The following is an 8,453-nucleotide window of genomic DNA, read 5'->3' on the forward strand; positions in this document are numbered from 1 at the left end:
TGGGTTGTGGGGATTGAACTCTGGCCTGGGCGCTGTCCTTCAGCTCTTCAGTTCAATGCACGCACTCTACCACTTGAGCCATAGCACCACTCCACCATGCAAGGTGGGGCAGCAGTTTGATAAATACACATCTTTTCTTGCTTGAATAGCATGTGGTGTTCTCTTTATCAGCTACCTAATAAAACCAACCCACATAATATACCTTACATGTGGTGTTGTGATTCCAATGAGGCTTTTGAGTTGGAAATGTTATAATTTCCTGACCACCCCTTTCTGAGAACTGGACTGCTTAGAGATAACATGTGAGACTTTCCATCAGTACCTTTGCTGGCCTTCACATCCATGTCCATACCATTTCACTACTCTGGTGAGTGGAACTACTCTCTATGGGTTCTCTGTTGCTCAGTCTCTGTACAGACTCGGTGCCATACCATAGAGCTCCTGTAGCCTTTAGCTGAAAGGCTGGTGACCTCCAGAGCTGAGGACGCTTGGATTTGGGGGTTGGCCATTTCTCTCTGGAGTGCTCTGGAGGAAGTCGGGATGCTGTTTCTGCCTGGTCAGCTCTCCTTCACTCACCAGACTGACTCTCCTGCACTTTTAATGGGGAGCTGTTTGTCAAGTCCAAGCCAGGAAACCTCTTTGAAATGCCTCCTGCACTCCCTGGAAATCCAGAGCGCCTAATTTTTATGCCATTCTCAGATGTAGACAGTTTTTGCCATGGTACATGGTCAGAAGTCTATTTACTTTCAGGCTCTCTTTGCTGTCTCTCTGCCAAGCATGTCTAACACTCCCTTTCTCTCCCTTTTTCTCTTTTCTGCAACCTTTTGGCTTGTGCCCTGAAGAGTGCTACACAGGCAGGGTCCCAAGGACCACTCTCTAGGATCCCTCTCCAAAGTTAGCCACTCTATGGTTGAAAGCTAGCCACTCTATGGTTGAAAATTCAGTTTCCACATGTTCAGGTTTTCTTTGTCTGTCCACTGTCTCGCTAAACCCTTCACCTCTGCCTCCCAGTCATCTCCTCTAGAAAGGTATCTTTCCTTGTCTTATAGTTCAATCTCTTTCTCTGTCTTTCCTTAAAAGCACTCACACTCTGTGAGAGGGTGCACCTTCCTTCTGCTGCTTGTCTGCTTGCTTGCTTACTCAATAAAGCTCCATCAAGTTTTCTTAACATCATGACCTTTTCAGAAATTCGCCATTATTGAATTCGCCATCTTGGCCACATGGTGAGTTAAGGGTTTGGCCTCCTTTGATCTTACCCTTCCACCAAGCTTACTACTCCTCCACCCATTTATTCTAATTTACCTCTTTTCACAGACTGTGGAAACTGAGGCCTGACCATCTGATGTGCTTTGTTAGCAAAGAGGTCTAAACATTTTTTGTCAAAATTTTGGGTTTTGAGGTTTTTTGTTTGTTTGTTTGTTTGGTGTTGCTTATTCTAGCAGTGACCTCATGGTTCTAAAATATTGGGCAAAACAACCTTGTCTTACTGCTGGAATTCCAAGAGTCTATGGCCATTATTCATTTTTGCACACTGTAAAACTTAATGTGCATAGTGCTTATGTGTGTGTGTGTGTGTGCACACATGCCTATTTGTGTATGTCTCTGTGCAAACTTGTTATGTGGCATTGTGATCAAGTTATTCGGCTTAAATGGCCTGAGATTCCTGAAGTTTGTTCACTTTGGATTTGTTTGTTCACTACTGCTAGACAGTAGTCCAGATTCAGCCAATATCTTCCAACCTGGAAGATGGCCTCACTCCTGCCTAGACCATCCTGACTCCCTCCACCATGGTATACGAAAACTGGACTCCTGCTTAACCTGGAAAAGGCTAGTGAAACAAATATAGGCCAAGAGAGCCTCTTGTGAACTTTGGTTTACTTAAGCACCATTAGGGTCACCAGAAATCAATACTATATCTGTGCTAAAGCTCTCATCACATCTACTGAGTTTTGTCATTGCACAATATTTGTTAGTCAATTCTTGATAAGGAGTAGGTAAGCTCTACTTATTTCTATTTGATCTCCTTGTTGCTTTAATTGGAAATAATAAAGTTTTTTTATGGCAAAGGTTGCAGTTCAAAGACAGCTCACGCAGAAAAATCCCTGAGACTCCATCTCCCAATTAACCAGCAAAGAGCCAGGCTGGAAGCATGGCTCAAGAGACTCATCTGTAATTAACGAGCCAAACACTGGAAGTGGCACTATAACCCAAAAGTGCTAGCCTCAAGCAGAAGTGCTCAGGGACAATGTCTGGGGCTTGAGTACAAACCTCCGTGAATACCAACTGGAATGAGCCATCCAAGCAAGAGCACCTAGATTCAGCCAGTCTGGAGAACAAAGGACATAGAAAGGAGATGATGTCACATCAGCCACTTTGTGCTTACCCTTTCAAAATTAACCAGAGTCGGGAGGTCAATAGAAGTAAGAAGCCTGCCCATCTAATGGCCACCTGTCTACCTTTAACTGAACAGGAACTTACATTCTTGCCTTTGTTAGCTGGTGTTCTCCACTATCTAGTCGCCAGATGTCAGAAGTAGCTAGGGACATTTCTACCAACTCCAGGACAGCCTGGAATGCAGGAGGAAAGAACTCGGCATAAGTCATCCAATTTTTAATTTTCTGCCCAAACCCCTTCCTCTTCCCATTTATTTGCTCTCCAGTACTTTTTTTGCCCAGCCCCTCAATGCTTCACGAGACTTCTTCCAGACATCAAGGACTACCACCAAGGGACGGCTGCTGCCCTCTGCCTTCTCCCTGGGGGACCACATCTCAGCCTTTTACCCCTAATGTCGAAGCCCCTTGCTAGTAGTACATAGCCAGAGAGAATCTTTGCCTTTTTTCATAATTATCAAAAGGCTGGAATGTAAGGTCTGTCCCAGGCCATTCAGACTCTATGCAGACATATCCTTACCTCTGATATCCTTTAGTTCAGGTAGAACTTGTGGGATAAAGTACAGCCAAGTGTTGTTCTTTGTAGTGAAAATTCAAAATAAAATAAACTAAGCAAAAAGAACAAGGGGTAGAGCACTAGCCCTAAGCAAAAAACATCAGGGACATAGATTGCCATGAATTCCAGTTCCAGGTATAAAATAAAGATGAAAAATTATACTAAGAGTTGGTTCTTTGTGAGATAAATATTTTACATTTTACTGATCAAGACAAGAAAGGCCAAAAGACATATTATTTAAAAGTATATATGTCTATAAATGTAATATGTGATTTATACTATCTAATTATACTATTATAATTGCATGATTTGTACTATTTTGTACAAAATTTTAGTTTAGTGGTATAAAATAGCCTAAAATAAATTTATTGAACATTTTAGAAAGCACATAAAATGAACTAAAAAGAAATTAATTTCTGAAAGGCATGCTTTCCTGGGAAAAAGGAAGTTAAAGGGATCAATAGAAAAACAATGAATTAATAATAAAATCCCTCCTTTTTGTATTAGTTCCCCAGGTGAATAATCAATAGTCTGCTTTATGAAATATAGGTGAGAGTTGAATCAGAATGTAACTCAGGAATCAGGAAAATGTCAGGATAATCATAAGAAAACTAGTGTAAAGAAAACACGAAATCAGAAGTCACTTTGATTTGTGTATATACACAAGAATCCTATAAAATACAAAAAGTTGCATCTATCTATCTATACAGAGAGAAAGACTATTATCTCATGGTAGAGTAGGATGAATCCACCAAAGGAAAAAAATATATACATTTACTTTAATTTTTCTTAAAATTATATGCTTGTCTTGGAGTAGAACTAACATTTGCTCTATCTAGACTTCATTTCTCACACACTCCAGGTAAAATCTGTTGAAAACTGAACTCTCTTGATACTCTGGAACTTGATCAAAGGAGCTTTTTTAAGTTTCACCTTGTACAAACTCATAGTTTTAAATTTATTCATGTGAGCATATATCATTTCTGCATTCAAATAACAATTTTAGAGGCAAAAAATCATAATATCCAAAGAATCTGAATATGAAAAATGTGAAAGAATGAAATTGTTCAGAGAAGCAGAGTAAAGGCGGCTTACATGCTCCATGCAAGATGCCATAGAACATTCTTATTTGTTCTGCCTCTGGGAATACATGCCATAAATAGTGTTTTAAAAATGTGATTTTTACATAAAAGAAATTTTGAAGTAAGGAGTAACTTAAGAACTTAATGACTTATCATGATGAGAACATTGCAGCAGGGTCTGCATATCTGCATCAACATAGTGACAGATTGTGTTAGTATTTTTACTTGCCAAAGTCATTTAGGTTTTATCTACTAAGTGAAGAAACGAAACATTAGCATATTTTACCTTGTCTTGGACGCTTTACTATCTTAGTCAATTAACTTAAGAAACTGATTTTATGGCTTTGACATTTGTCAATTCAATTTACACATCTTCTACTCATAGAGACATTAGATATCCTAGTTACTTGAGTGTATATAGCTTAAAGCTCATCATCTGTCATGGGTATAGAAAGAGCCAGGCATGGTGATGAGCTTCTATAATCCATTGCTTGACAGGGACAGGAAGGAAAATATCTTCAGTGCTCTGAGGCCAATCTGGGCTACATGGTGAGTCTCTGTGAGGAAGGAAAGGAGGAAAGAAGGGAGGGAAGGAGGAGGAAAGGATGGAATGAACATTGGAAAAGAAATTAAAGAAAGTAGGAAGTATAAAAAGAAAAAAAGAAAATGATATAGGAAGAATAGAATACAGGTATATAGTTGTTCCTTGCTGTATCATCAGTTCACCATCACTGTGGCAAAATCCTTGGGGAGGACCAAATTCTTAGCATGTCCTTCAAGTGTATTTCCTCAATGAATTAACTTTCTCTGACTAGGCCTCCCTTAAAGATCCCACCATCTCCCAACAGTACCATAGGCCAAGAAGCAGGCTTTATTATGAACCTTTAGGGCACTCCACCCAAGGTACTTGTACTTGTATTTGCTACCCAAAAAAGATTGGTTCCAACATCCTCATGGATAATGAAATGCAGTGAGGTTCCACTCTCTAATGCAAAGAAAATTATATTACCATATCACACCTTAATCTCCAAATACTTGGTAGATTCCATCACTAGATTCCATCTTTAGGTAACTTGCAGAAGTTATCTAATGAGTTCTTTAGAAAATAATGTCAAAGGCTGGGAATATGGCTTAGTGTAAGATTGTTGGCCTAGCATTCATGAAGCCCTGGGTTTGATTCCTCACTACCACATAAACAGAAAAAGCAGGAAGGGGAGCTGTGGCTCAAATTATAGAGTGCTAGACTTGAACAAAAGAAACTCAGAGAGGGCTGGGAAGGTGGCTCAGTGGTGGAGCGCTTGCCTTGCATGCGTGAGGCCCTGGGTTTCATTCCTCAGCACCACATAAGCAGAAAAAGCTGGAAGTGGCGCTGTGGCTTAAATGGTAGAGCGCTAGCCTTGAGCTGAAGAGCTGAGGGACAGTGCCCAGGCCCAGAGTTCAGGCCCCAAGACAGCCAAAACACAAACAAAAAGACAACAACAAAAAACAGAACAACAACAACAAAAAAATAAACCGGGACAGTGCTCAGACCCTGAGTTCAAGCTCCAGGACTGGCAAAAAAAAAAAAAAAAAAAAAAAGAAAGAAAGAAAAAAGAAAAAACGTGGGTGAGGCAGCACAAGATGACTGACTGCAGCATGCCGGAGCGTGAAGGGCTTGGATGCTACCATAACCGGAGGAGCCTCTGGCCTTGGCCTGGCCACGGCCGCGCGATGGGTGAAACAGGGGCCACGGCTGTGCTTCTGGACTTGTCCGACTCCAGTGGTGAGGCCCAGGCCAAGAAGTTAGGAAAGGGCTGCATGCTCGCCCCAGCCGATGTAACCTCTGAGAAGGACGTTCAAGCAGCCCTGAATCTAGCCAAAGAAAAGTTTGGCCGTGTAAATGTGGCGGTCAACGGTGCAGGTACTGCAGTGGCCATTAAGACATACAATGCAAAGAAGAACGTGGCCCATACTTTGGAGGAGTTCCAGCAAGTTCTCAATGTGAATCTCATAGGCACCTTCAATGGGATCCGCTCGGCTGCTAGTGAGATGGGCCAGAATGAAGCAGACCAAGGAGACGAACGTGGGGTTATCATCAACACTGCAAGTGTGGCTGCCTTTGAGGGTCAGGTTGGACGAGCTGCATATTCTGCATCCAAGGGGGGGCATAGTGAGCATGACACTGCCCAGTGCTCGGGATCTGGCTCCTGTTGGCATCCGAATTATGACCGTTGCTCCAGGTTTGTTTGGCACCCCGCTGCTGGCCACGCTGCCAGAGAAGGTGCGCAACTTCTCGGGCAGCCAAGTAACCCTTTCCCAGCCGACGTGGGGACACTGCTGAGTATGCTCATCTGGTGCAGACCATAATCGAGAACCCATCCCTCAATGGAGAGGTCATCCGACTGGATGGGGCTATTCGCATGCAGCCAAGAAGCGAGCAGGGAGGGAAAACAGGCATCCACCTTCCCCTGAAGTTCTATACTATTTTCTATCCGTGGTTATTTGGATCTATGAATACCGAAGGCTAACTGCATTCTGTATACATCTTGAGATTGTGCAGGCTCTGGTTTCATAAAAACTTTGAGAACAAAGGTCAGATTATATTTTGTACAAAGTATACTATAATAGTTTGTATTAGGGTGTAAGGAGAATCTTTACAATATGTAAGGTATATTAAATAGATAGGTTTCATTAGGTAGCCATGAAGAGAACACCAAGTACTATTCAGGTGGAGAGGCATGGCCTAAAGGGGAGACCCACTCCAGACCAGGAATTATCCGGGCCAGAGACAGGAAGAGCTGTGGCCAGGTAGGGAAAAGGTGTGGTCACATTGGATCTGGATGAACCTTCCTTTGTTCAAATGGGAGGCTTAACCAGAGGTGGCCCAAGATATAACCTAGCAGGAAGGGAAGGTGACTGCTTCCAGGTGTGCCAGTTACCTAGGTAACACAGATACTGGACAGAAACTTAGCCAAGAAGTAGGGAGGTGTCTGCACAGGGCCTGCATGGCCTGGGGCAGACCTTACAGTTAGGCTTGTCAGTCTGTACCTTCTCATTCAGGCCTAAAGAACTTGAAACCCTGGTCATTCTGGCATGCAAGAGCAGCACATGCATTCTTTTTGGCAGATAATAAATTGTTATTCCTGCCACCTTCCAAATCCAAGACTAGCATATGCTAGAACCTCACCAGGTAAATCAGCTGTGTTTATTAGACCACAGTCAACAATACATATATCTCTTATTTCCTACAAACTGTTTCTGACTTTGAGAACACATAGAATTGAAGTGAGAGAATGACAAAAGAGGGTAATTTGGTGGCAGGGAGAAAACAGTTTATGAGCTTCTGAATGGGGGGAATTGGAGAGACAAGCAATCAAAATATAAGTCAAGTATGTATATTACAGATTGAAATAGAGATGAGATTGTCACCCTGTCACTTGAGTGAAAATTTCCAACTCAAAATTCATGAACACATCTCAGACTGTATTTCCACTGTTCCTAATCTCTTTCCCGATACTGGAGAGATAATCAGACTTTGACTTATCGATGCCAAGAAAATCACCTAATGCTCAGATTCCCTTTCCTATAGTTTGTTCCCTAAAGTTTATTCTCATATAAAGATTTTTACTTTTTTTCTCAGTCTTGAGCTCTGTTCCTGGGTGCTATCCCTGAGCTCTTCAGCTCAAGGCTAATGTTCTACCACTTGAGCTACGGTGCCACTTCTAGTTTTCTGGTGGTTAATTGGAGATATGAGTCTCACAGACTTTCCTGCCAGGGCTGGATTTGAACTGCGATCTTCAGATCTCAGCCTCCTGAGTAGCTAGGATTACAGGCATGAGGCACTGGCACCTGGCTTATTTTTTTAATGTGGTCAGAAAAGCAGAGCCAATTTAAAGTTCCAGAAATAAGGTATTTAATATAGGAAATAGAACTCTGTGTGGAAAGAATCATGGTAGAAAAGTAAATGTCTAGAAAGCAACATAGTGAAATATTCACTCATTTCTAACAGTAGATGTTAGAGGAGAGAAATGGAGAGAATTACAAGAAGCTACTCCATCTGAATATGTGGCTCACTAGGGAATAAAATGGCTTACATATCACTTCTTCCAGCTGGGTGTTCTTGAGAGTCACAAGAAGAGGATTTTTGGAAGTGTAGTGTCCACTATATTAGAAGAATATAATGGTAATGTCAGATTCACAATAGTCAATCTAATTCAATATTTCATTATCAGAAATTACATATTCCTGCTTTTTTATTTTACTCTTTTTTTAGGCTTTTTAAAAATAAGATCTTATTATGGCTCCAGTGATTTAGGAATATTTTAACTTTTATGTAATTTCTAAATAGCACTCATGTATCTTTTGGATATATCTTTTTAGAAAGATTGAAATAAATAATCTTCTAATACCATCTGGACCTATATGTCTTTCAGAAGTAATCAATAT

The 8,453-nt window shown here is 41.3% G+C and overlaps 1 pseudogene; it reads left to right on the top strand.

The window, feature by feature from the left end:
* Window positions 1-4,185: 4,185 nt before the first annotated feature.
* Window positions 4,186-6,535, top strand: LOC105987507 (annotated as a pseudogene).
* Window positions 6,536-8,453: the final 1,918 nt, after the last annotated feature.

This window comes from Dipodomys ordii, unplaced genomic scaffold (genome assembly GCF_000151885.1).
Source record: "Dipodomys ordii isolate 6190 unplaced genomic scaffold, Dord_2.0 Scaffold3, whole genome shotgun sequence".
NCBI classification, from domain to species: Eukaryota; Metazoa; Chordata; class Mammalia; order Rodentia; family Heteromyidae; genus Dipodomys; species Dipodomys ordii.